Raw genomic sequence first — 12,179 nt, forward strand, 5'->3', positions numbered from 1 at the left:
TTGGTGATGTACTTTTGTGGTCTTTCCAGCTGTTGCAGGTGTCTTGTAAGGTACATCCCAAATGGGGAGTTGCATTCTATGATGGGTCTAAAGAGTGATGAATAGAGGCACAATAACCTCTTTTGTTCTAGATGCAAACTCTTTTGTGATTAGGTGGGCCACATAGAAGGATTTTCTAACCACCTTGGCAATATGATTATCAAAGGAGAGATTACTATCTACTTGGGTCCCCAAATCCCTTATTACATTTTCTTTATTTAGGGGACTACCACCTATGTGGTAGTTTGTGGGTACTTTGCTTTTTCCAAAGGGGATGACTATGCACTTTTTAGCATTTAGCTTGAGGCCATGATTTTGGCACCAGTTATCCGTCTCAGTGAGAACCATTTGGAGGGTGTCTGTATCAGCCAGAGAATCAATTATGGCCCCGAGATTGCAGTCATCTGTGAACTTGGTCAGCCATAGTCCTCCTATGCTTGCCTATACCTCTGAGAAGTATATACCAAACAGGAGGGGTCCTAGAACTGAGCCCTGGAAGATGCCACTTGTAACCGGTTTAGAGTCAGACATAGAACCTGCAACTCTCACCATGTGGATTCTATCCATGAGCCAGTTGGCAACCCATCTCGTAACATAGGGGTTTATGTTCAAGCTGGTGAGCTTGTCTATAATACTAGAATGGGGAATGGTGTTGAAAGCCTTTGCGAAGTCTAGGTAGGCTGTGTGGACCTCTTTTCCCTCATCTAATGCCTTGGTAACCATCTCAAAGAAGTCCGCCAGGTTTAGGAGGCATGATATGCCCTTAACAAAGCCAAACTGGGTAGGGTCCAAGGTTTGGAGGTTCCCAATGTCTCTGTTAATGAGTTCCATGATGATGCGTTCCATAGCCTTGCAGACCAGGCTAGTCAGGCTTATAGGGCAATAGTTCCCAGGGTCCATTGTGGCTCCACCTTTGTGGAGTGGGATAACTGTTGCTGTGCAGCACACTGTGGATATGTAGCCTGTAGAGAGGCTGAGTTTGAACAGTGGGTTTAGGTGAGGGGTTAGTTCATTTTGGAGCTCTTGTAAGACACAGCCTGGGACACTGTCCAGTCCCATTGAAGCTGTGTTTTTGGCTTTGGATAGGGCTGTTTTAACCTGTGTGTCTGTGATTGATGGGGTCCTACATTCTTCTGGTATGGTTATGAGCCCTTTAGGGGGTGAGAAGGAGGTGAAGTTTGCACTAAACCTGTTTGGCAGAATGTTGGCAATGTCAGTCAGTTCAGTGCATTTTGTGCCATTCTGCACTATTTTTTACCGTTTTGGAAAAGCAAAGCACGATATCTTGGTCAATGTACCATGTAGACCCATATCATTTGTATTTAATTTGTTATGAATGTCAGCTTTAAAATGATACCTTAACCATTACTGTGGTATGCTCCTTTATGGAGATATTCACAGAAACATGATTAATATATTTCTCGTAATTGATAGATAAACAAAGCATGATATCTCATTGCCTGTAACAGGCAGAGTCTACATATCAGTATAAGTTGTGCATCTCAATGTCAGCTTCAAAATGATGCATCATTTGTGTCATTACCATGCTCCCTTGCAAAGATATGGGCATAATAATGAGCAGTATTGGAAATGTATTATTTTCATAATCCTACAAGACTAAACAAACTGTGATATCTGTACACATGTACAGTGCACATACACAGTTCTTTTACCATGTAAGGAATAACACTGTCTTCAAAATGAAGTATTACTTGGCACACTGACATGCTCCCTTGCAAAATGATTTACCAAAATAAGAAAAAAAATGATAATTTCCATAATCTAAATCCAAAACAAACTTTGATATCTGCACATGTGTACAACATACAGGGACAGTTCTTTTGCCATGTTGGAACTATCAATACTGTCTTCAAAATGAAGTATTAGCACATTCAGATGCTCCCTTGCAATGTTATTTACCAAAGTATGAAAAAATCATAATTTCCATAACCTGAATCCTAACAAAATCGATATCTGTACATGTGTACAGCATTCAGAACCAGCTGTTTTACCATGTAGACACATATGATTGTAAATATACACATTCTTGGTGTAGCCAACATACTGCTGAATGGGTACATGTAAAGAGAAAAAGCAAGGTAAGGACCGCCACTCCACTAATGAACCCAGGACAGGCATGGCACTTCAGTGGCAGGCAAGGCCATCTGATCTGATGGATAGCTATGCTGGCTACCCACTCAAACAACTGATACCACTGCAGTCTCACAACCTCCTTCAGTGTCATCAGTCTGCCTTATCTTTGCCTTTTCTTTTTACATGTGTCCATTCAGCAATGGACCTAAGAGATCAAGTATTGCATTACTAAGCCCTTCCTGTCATCTAAACTCTACACATGCCTGTTAAAAGCAGAATAAAAAAAGAAGTATTGCAGGATAGTCACGGACATATTAGATTGTAGATGGTAGCACTCTCCTGAAACAGTTATTCTTTCTCAGCATGTTCACCAGCTCCTTACCACAGTTATTTGCCAAACTCAGAAAAATATATTTTACAGAACACATTTCATAATAGAGTTTTACTTACCATACTGGTCCTACTTGGTCATGGGTGTTTTCCATTCTTCTCACAAGCTGCATATTACCAGTCCTGCATAGCTCTCCTCATGCCGCTGTGGAGGTTAGTCAAAAACAATGCAATGCCCTCCTCAGTTAGGTGAATGCCATCCCTTCTGAACAGGTGAACATCTTCCGCGGTGATGCTGTCATGGCAGATTGTAGATCCACCGACCCTGTGCATCAAGCCATGCATGAACCCATTCTGTAAACATCTGGCCTTGTGAGCTGCCCATTGACTGTTTTCTGTTTTCCATATCTGTTGAGGAATTACATCACACCACACAAAATGACAACGTGGCCACCATGACTGCAGGTGTTCAAAAATTGCTGTGATTTGAAACCATAGCCTTCCGAGTGGTTGACTGAGGACATCATTCCCTTCAATGTGCAGCACAAGAATGTCTGGCTCATGGTAGATAGAACACTTCTCTTCCAACAACTGCAGTACTCTGCTCCAATGCATACCTCTTCTTGCAATCCAGTATACCTTCACACTGGATGTGGGGAAGCTCAAGTTGAACGTGTTTTCAGTTTTGGAGGTATGGCTGGCAGCCCAGTGAATGTAGGAATGGCCACATACCCACAGTCTCACTTGTCGTACTCCTGGTCATGAAGCCATGTCAGTGTCAGAAGGTGGACAAACCTGCACAGGAAAGAAAATGCAAACAGATTACTACTGTTGTTTGACAGATGTGTTGGAAGACTACATATATATGTATATCATATGCATCACCTGGTTAGCCCATCCAAATCTTCCATCCTAGCCACAGGGGCAGTATTCTTTGTATTAGGTACATAAGTGGTGATGATACTGCAGAGTTACACACACACACACACACACACACACACACACACACACACACACACACACACACACACACACAGGTTTTGTATTAGCATGTTCTAATACATGTTAGCGTGGAGTGCAGAGGCATTCATTATCATTCAGTAGAAATACTATATCATTATAATTCAGTCAAAATAGTATAACACTTGGATGTTACTGAACCTTTCTTCTTACCACCTAATTTCCACCCATGACTGACTGACAATTTCCACCCATGACTGACTGGTACACAAATGAATTATTTCCCCTACCAACATCTTCATTACTACATGTTATACACATGTCCCTAAATGAAACATTCACCCAAATGACCCCTTCAGGAAAATGTTGAGATACGCGCAATCACCAAAATTATATATATATATATATATATATATATATATATATATATATATATATATATATATATATATGTGTGTGTGTGTGTGTGTGTGTGTGTGTGTGTATATATATATATATATATATATATATATATATATATACGTGTAACCAATATGTGCAAATACATTATGTACATACATATATATCCATATACATACATATGCACATATATATATATATATATATATACATATATATATATATATATATATATATATATATATATATATATCAAGAAAAAATCAGGCATTTAGGAGGGTAGGCAGTTGATGAAGAATGAGTGGGGTTGCTTGCAATGACTTCAAGCAGAGAAAAAACACAACCTGGCTTGTGCATTCATCAAAGTGATAACAACTTCTACTTATGTGAATAACAGTGACAGCAGCTGAGACTTTTCCCAGAAAAGTGCTAATGACTCACTGCTATATTGTAGCTGCACTTTTTGCTAATGTGATAATGACCTTCCTTTCATTACAAAGGCATCCATGCTGAGACACAGGAGATAATTGCTGCACATATCATGTTGAGTAGGCATGCATTGTATTACATTGTGCTGCTGTTATGTAACACAGACTCAGTATCATCAGTAAGGAGAATACCTGAGTCATTTAGTCAAATAGTATAACACTTGGCTATTACTGAGGCCTTCTTCCCACCTAAATTCCACACATGACTGACAAAGCCAGGAGAAATGCACCAAAAATATGGTAGCTCCCTGCTGTCAGTAGTCACCTAGTGATAACCTTTATCTCACTCAGGCAGTATAATCACAAATTGAATAATACAAGCAGAAGTGATATAACCCAATGTCATTTGCAGACTGACTTTCTATATATCCCCAGTAATCCCTCCAGTTGTTTGCATTCTGTATGCACAGGCACCAAAAATGACACAAATTGGCCCACCAGTCACTTCAGCAGTGAGACCATGTATGCACAAGCACTTCCCTGATACACAATGAATTATTACCCCAAGCAACATCCTCATAATTATGCCCAGGTATACATGCACCCAAAATGAAATGTTTGTCCAAGTGTGCAGAAGCACTCCTCTGACCATGAACTGAACCATTCCCCCACCAATCTTGGCTGCAATCTGTCTAGGTGTGCAGAAGCACCCCTTGACCCCCCCCCCCAATTATCCCCTTTGCAATATGTCCAGGTATGCACAAGCACTCTTCTGACCACCAAATTAAACATTTTTACCAAGGAGCCCTTCTGCAGTCTCTCCAGGTATGCACAAGCACTCCCCTTACAATAAAATGAAACATTTTTCACCACGCTCCCTTATGTAGTCTGTCCATTGTATGCACAACCACTCCCCTGATTACAAAATGAAACATTTTCTGTAAGGATCCTGTTTGCAGTGTGTCCAGGTATGCACAAACACTCCCCTGACCACTAAATGAAACATTTCCCCCAGCGATCCCTGTCTGTCTAGTTATTTATAATCACTGTCCTGACACCAAATTAACATTTCCCACAGAGATCCCTTTTGCAGTTTGTCCAGGTTTTCACAATCACTCCCCTAACCACGAAATGAAACATTTCCCCCAATGATACCTTCAGCAGTTTGTTCAGCTATGCACAACCTCTCCCCTAACCAGCAAATGAAACTTTTGTACAACAATCCCTTCAAAAGTATGTCCAGATATACATAAGAACTCCCCTGAACACCAAATGAAAGATTCCCTTCACTAACCCTTCAGCAGTCTATCCAGGTATGCGCAAGTACTCCCCTGACCATCGAATTAAAAATTTCCCCCAGCAATCTTTTCTGCAGTCTGTCCATGTATGCATAAGTATTCCCCCTGACCACCAAATAAAACCTTTCCCACAATGATCCATTCTGCAGAGTGTCCACGCATGCACAAGAACTCCCCTGTCCACCAAATTAAACTTTTCTCCCAATAATACCCTTTGCAGTCTGTCCAGCTATGCACAAGCACTTCTCTCATCACCAAATAAAACATTTCCCCCAATGATCCCATCTGCAGTCTGTCTAGGTATGCACAGGCACTCCCCTGACCCAAAAAAAGGAACACTTTCACCAGTGATCCAATCTGCAGTCTGCCAGGTAAGCACTGAAACTCACAGACCACCAAATTAAACATTTCCCAGCAATCCCTTCTTCAGTCTGCCCAAGTATGCACAAGCACTGCCCTGACCACACAATAAAACACTTTCCTCAATGGCCCCATTCTGTATTCTATCCATTGTACACACAACCAGTCCCCTGACCACCAAATGAAACTTTCCCCTAAGGATCATCTTTGCAGTCTGTTCATGTATGCACAAGCACCATCATCCATCCATCTATCCTCAACCCCTTTTCCCATTTTGCCCATGGGATTCGAGTGTCACTTCAATAGTGACAATCTTTAGACAAAATTTACACCCCCTGACCACAAAATGAAACATTTATACCAGCAATCCTGTAAGCAGTATGTCCAGGTATGCACAAGCATTCTCCTGAGCACAAAATGAGAGATCTTCCCCATCAGTCTCTGGTGCTGTTTGTCCATGTATACACAAGCAGTCCCCTGACCACCAGCTGAAACATTTCCCCCAGCGATCCCTTCTACAGTCTGTCCAGGTATGCACAAGCACTTCCCTGATGACCACCTGAAACATTTCCCCCGAGATTCCTTCTGTAGTCTGTCTGGAAATGCAAAAGCACTCCCCAGACAACCAAGTGAAGCATTTCCTCCAGCAATCCTGTCTGTAGTCTGTCCAGGTGAGCAAAAGCACTCCACTGACAAACCACTGAAAATTTTCCACAAACAATCCCTTCTTCAGTCGATCCAAGTGTGTACAAGCACTTCCCTGATATCTAAATGAACCAGAAGAACTCCCCTAACCATCAAATGTAACTGTGCCTATATGAGTATAGTTGTACTTATAGTAAATTCAATTCATTAAGCTTTTTATTAAAGATGACTTTTTAAATATAACTATTAGTAGATGAAACTGCAGCAAATTCACAAATACAAGCTTGTATCACATTACTGACAGCAGAGTACAAAAGGGTAAATGCACAGTTAGAAAACTGCCCATCATAAAACAGAAAACAACCTTGAAAACTAAAAAAGACAGTTGCCAGGATTTTTCATATTGTAGTTCATAGAACGCATATCATTCTAATCCTTCAACCTATCAGGTCATAAATCACTGAGTATGCCCCCTAGCTGTGCTAAATAATAAACTGTTGCAGTCCCAGAAATAATGCTTTCACATGCCCCTCTCACTTCTCAAATCTACATCACCCCCCCCCAAAAAAAAAATACTGGAAACATATATTGAATCTACTAACTGTATATTATTATTTCTGCAAACATTTCTGGCAAGAAATATGGAAACATCAATATACCAGGACTGCCCCCTGTACTACTAATGAGCAGATGCTCCTAATATCAATCCCTATCCAAGTAAGTAAATTAATTTTGACACTAGTGCAACCAGCCTGTATTTATACAACTTAAGACATTTTTTTAGTCTTAATTTAGTACTAAAATCAAGCCATATAATAGAGGATCGATAAGATCACATAAAAGTGAAACCACAACTTCCTTATTCAATGGGGGGACATCAAATTACTTTATTATCCATTCTGCCCACAAAATGATAAAGGCAACACAATCTCTCCTTGAGGTTCCCCTGGAAGATTATTCACAGCTGCTGGCATGTCTCTCTACTGTATGATCACTGCCAGGTTTCCCACAAAGTCATATAAACCATTTAGCTGAGTCTGCATTCTTCAATCTTGCTACCCCTCATATTTCCTATCCTGTATGATAAGGCTTTCTCCATGATGATAAAGCCATCTGGTCTCAGGATCTCTGATCTGGATGGAAGTCTGTCCATCGCACTATTCATCATTTATCTACTGTTAATGTTTAGTGGCTAAGTTTATTACTGAAGCAATGACATGAATGTAACTTTAACTTTAACATTCATTTACTGAAAAGTCTGACATTGAACGAGTCAATTTCCAGCACAGGCACACGGGCAGAAATGCTACAATAATGATAATAATATACAGAAAGGAGGAAACCGGGGCACCCAAAATACACACTGAAGGCAACTCAGCTTTCTTTCAGTAAAAAATATCTTTGCCACTTACTTGCCCTTTGCATTGTCAGAAGATCTGCCTGTCTTGTAGTAATACAGCATTACAAACATGCCCATTACCAATCTGTACATAGAATTGATGAACACATCTTTCATCGTAGCTATGCTGGGGTGAGACAGCGAGCATTCTAATTTACAGGAAGTGTGTTCAAAATATGAAGGTGATAAGCAAGTGGTGGCTTGGACTTGAAGAATCTCATTGGCTGCCACCACTTGTTAGATGAAAGGCAAACAAAATCAGCTGTAGTGTGAAGAAAACAGAGAGTGCATTTGAAGCTGATTTTCTCTTAAAAGTCAAATATGACCAGTACGTAACTCCACACTGAAACCTTAGTTGAGAAGGTGCCAAGAAATAGTAGTCGGGGTTAATGAGTTAAAGGGCTACAGCACAAAATAAAGGTGAACTGATGTAGAAGTCAATACTATGGGAGTCTTGCAACTCAGAATGGGCCATGCAAATATAATACAGCTGGCAGGTAGCTGCAGAGCTGTAAATATGAGGAGATGCAAGTAAAAATTAATTACAAAAAGGGCAATGGCAGAACAAAGGGTATTATCCAGAAATCACCAGTAATGTGTCTAACACTTACAGTGGCTAAAGCCAAGCCATGAGCAAGTAAGCTGGCATCTGGAAAGAATCAGAAACAGTCAATCTGACAGGCAGCAGTAGCATCACACGACTATAAAGTATGGAAACACACCTCAGTCTGTGTTTCCCCACAAACTCTGCACCTTCGGAGTAAACCTGGGAATTTAAACTGACAAAATGCTAAGGGCTGCCATTGCTCAGATACATCACCATGTGCTGGAAGCTGACGGTGGTGAGGAGGATAATGCTGCCAAACACCTCAGACCTAGGAGAAGGAGGAGAGTGTTCAGACTCAGGGTGACCTATCAGGGGCTACATGACCTAGAGATTGTAGAGCATTACAGGGTGGACAGGGACATACGGCAGCAAATTGTGGAGTTGTGCCGGCATCACCTCACATCCAGAACAAACAGAGGGGAATCCATCCCAGTGGATACTAAGGTATGTGTAGCCTTAAGAATACTAGCTACAGGTACTTTCCAAACACCTACTGGGATATCATGGGGGTGTCACAGGCATCTGCATCCACAGTACTGCATCAGTTCCTGGATGCCATGCTACCACATGTCTGTGAACACATCCACTTCCTCAACACCTGTGAAGAATAAAGCAGCAATATGTGCGTCTTCCACCATGTAGTTAAATACCCACAGGTACTGGGTGCCATAGACCACATGCACATCCACATCAAAGCACTACCTGGTGAGAGCGGTAGGCAGGGGCGGCCCGTGCTATTGGGCTGCCGGACTGCAGCCCCCTCAACAAAAAACAAAAAAAGAAAAAAAATGTTTAAAATTCGCGGACTTCACGCATGAGCAGTAGTCCAGACTACTGCGCATGCTCGCGGCAGTCCGGCAATCCAGGTAGGGAAACATAGGAGACATCTGTGCACTTTTAAAGTGCACAGACTCGCTGGGAAAATGCGTCAGGGCCGGACTGCAACAGCAGCAGTCAGCGTCGGGACTGTGGATTAGGGTTTGGATCGCGGGAATCTCGCGGGACTATGGATTATTGCGCAGGCATTTGGATTAACGTTATGGAGAATGGGCAGCAAGGACAGGTAAGTGTGTTAATTATTTTATTGTTTAGACTGGTAGGGAAGTGTGTGAATGAATGTATGCCTATTTGAATGGACTGGTGTGTGTTTATTGTTTAGGCAAGCCTATTTGAATGGACTGATGTGTGTGTGTGTAAATGCCCCAGGTGCTCATGGTGGTGTGGTAGGGAATACCTCAGGCTTGAACCCTGTACCCTGTATGCAGGTGTTAAAGACTTGAGTTCCCTACCCACCACCATTTGTAAAAAAATTGCAGATTTTTGCCTCATATTTGATCTGATCTGTTCCTCATAATATCTGTGGTTTGTAAATGTTCCAATGCTTGATATTTGATGGTGTAGTAGTAGCCTTGTTGCCTCACCGCTGCAGGTTCTCCGGTTTGATTCTTGGCTGGGGTTCCTTCTTTGTTGTTGGGTCGTTTGCTTGATATTTGATGGTGTAGTAGTAGCAGTGTTGGGGATTCCTTCTTTGTGGGGTCTGTTTGCTTGATATTTGATGGTGTAGTAGTAGCATTGTTGCCTCACAGCTGCAGGTTCTCAGGTTTGATTCTTGGCTGGGGTTCCTTCTTTGTGGGGTCTGTATCTTCTCCCTGTGTTTGTGTGGGTTTGCTTTTGTGTTCTACCATGTTACGAAGACATGTCTGCATTATTTCTTCCTGGGCCTCTGCTGAAAATTGTTTTTTTTGTTCAAGTCAGACTGTCCTGATTAACAAATGTTAAATAAAATTGACAGGCATTTGAATTTCAGACTTCAGGTTTCTGAATATTTCATTGCTTACATATTTGATGGTGCAGTGGCAGTATTGTTGCCTCATAGCTACAGGATTTGTGGTTTGATTCTTGGTTGTGGTGCCTTCTTTGTGGAGTCTCCATCTTATCTCTGTGTTTGTGTGGATTTGCTCTGGTATCCTTCCATTTTACAAAGACGTGTCTACAGTATTTCTCCCTGGGCCTCTGCTGAAAATTGTTTTTGTTCCATCAGAAGTAAAATTGACAGGCATTTGAATTTCAGACTTCATAGTCTTCAGAAAATACATAGTAAAACAACTTTTTATTCTAGCAATAAATATATAGTAACACAACCTTTTATTATAGCAATTTTTTATGCTTATAAGATGACTATTTGAAATTTTTCCTTATTTTTGGGACTGTAATACCCTGTTAGTGGCTTTGTCCAGGTTTTTGTGCTAAGGTTGACAGCTATGGCAAGAACTGAATTCACTGAATATGTTTGAGGGCTGTATTCCCTCATTACTGGGTTTGTCCAGGTGTTTTGTGCTAAGGGGTTGACAGCTATGGTGAGAACTGAATTAATTAAATGATAGCCATTTAAGTTTCAGTCTTCCTCTCGTTCACAAAACAGCTGATTTGGCGTAGTGGTATGTTGCTCTTGACTGTTTTGCACAGGGACCTTGTCTGTAAAATTACGATGGTAACACAGCATTTTTCCTTCACAAAGCAGGTGATTTGGCATAGTGGTATGTTCTGACTCTTTTTTGCACAGGGACTTTGGCAGTAAAATGTGTGGTGGTACCGTGGTAACACAGCATTTTATTCTAGCAGCTTTCCAAGATTATACAAGCAATGTTTAATGTGTCCCTGGTTTTTGCCCTTTTGACCCACCCCAATAAATTTTGCTTTTTCCAGACTTCTTGTGCTGCGAAGTTGAGATGCAGTTGAGTATTGAGCAGATTTTACAAGGAGCTGAGAGCTGCAGGAGAAGAGAACTTTAGTGCTAATAGCACAATTTATTTTATTTTATTTTACATTTGTTGACCGGGCTAGTCCAACTGGATACATATCCCTTTTCAGTAGAGGCCCGGGGAGAAAAGCTCCAACATAAAAGCAATACATGGAGAGAGCAAGTTACATTTACAATATAAGAATAGGAAATAACAGAGACTTAATATAAGTACAAGTAACAAATCTGCATTTTAAACAAATTAGTGTTATAGGATAAACACTGTGAGAATAATGGTCGAAGAACTAGCTAATCAGGGCGAGTTATAAGTAGAGGAATTTAGATAAGTTAGTCGGGTTCTGTGCATGGGCATAGCCATTGTAGCTTAAGATGGCTTTTGAGGTTGTTTTTGAACTGTTGATGTGAGGTCATGAGTCTAAGGGTCTTTGGTAGGGAGTTCCAGGGCTTTCCAATGGAGTTGGCGACAGGGCATCACCGCCTGAGTTCTTAGATTTAGTTGTTAATATCAGGACGGTATTAGCAGATCTAAGAGAGTTAAGGTTGGAGTAGGGGGTCAAAATACTACACAGTGAGGGAGTTCTGTCGGGATAGTGGATTATTTTAAAGGCTTCGGTTAGTTGATTAAGTTTAAGAAGATTGGGTAGTTCCAACCAACCAAGTTTCCTAAGGTTAAGGCAGTGGTGGGTGCGGTATGGGGAACCTGTTATGAACCTAGCAATATGGTTATAAGCAAGAGAGAGCATGTTAAGTTCACGTTTACTGAGGAAGGAAAAGACTGGGGATGCATATAGTAAGGTGGAGAGGAGATGCGCGGGCAATCGTTAGTTTGGTCAAAGGTTAAGAAGTTTTTATTCTGTAC

Source organism: Protopterus annectens, chromosome 3.part1 (genome assembly GCF_019279795.1).
Source record: "Protopterus annectens isolate FY-2018-M chromosome 3.part1, PAN1.0, whole genome shotgun sequence".
In the NCBI taxonomy this organism is placed as follows: Eukaryota; Metazoa; Chordata; order Ceratodontiformes; family Protopteridae; genus Protopterus; species Protopterus annectens.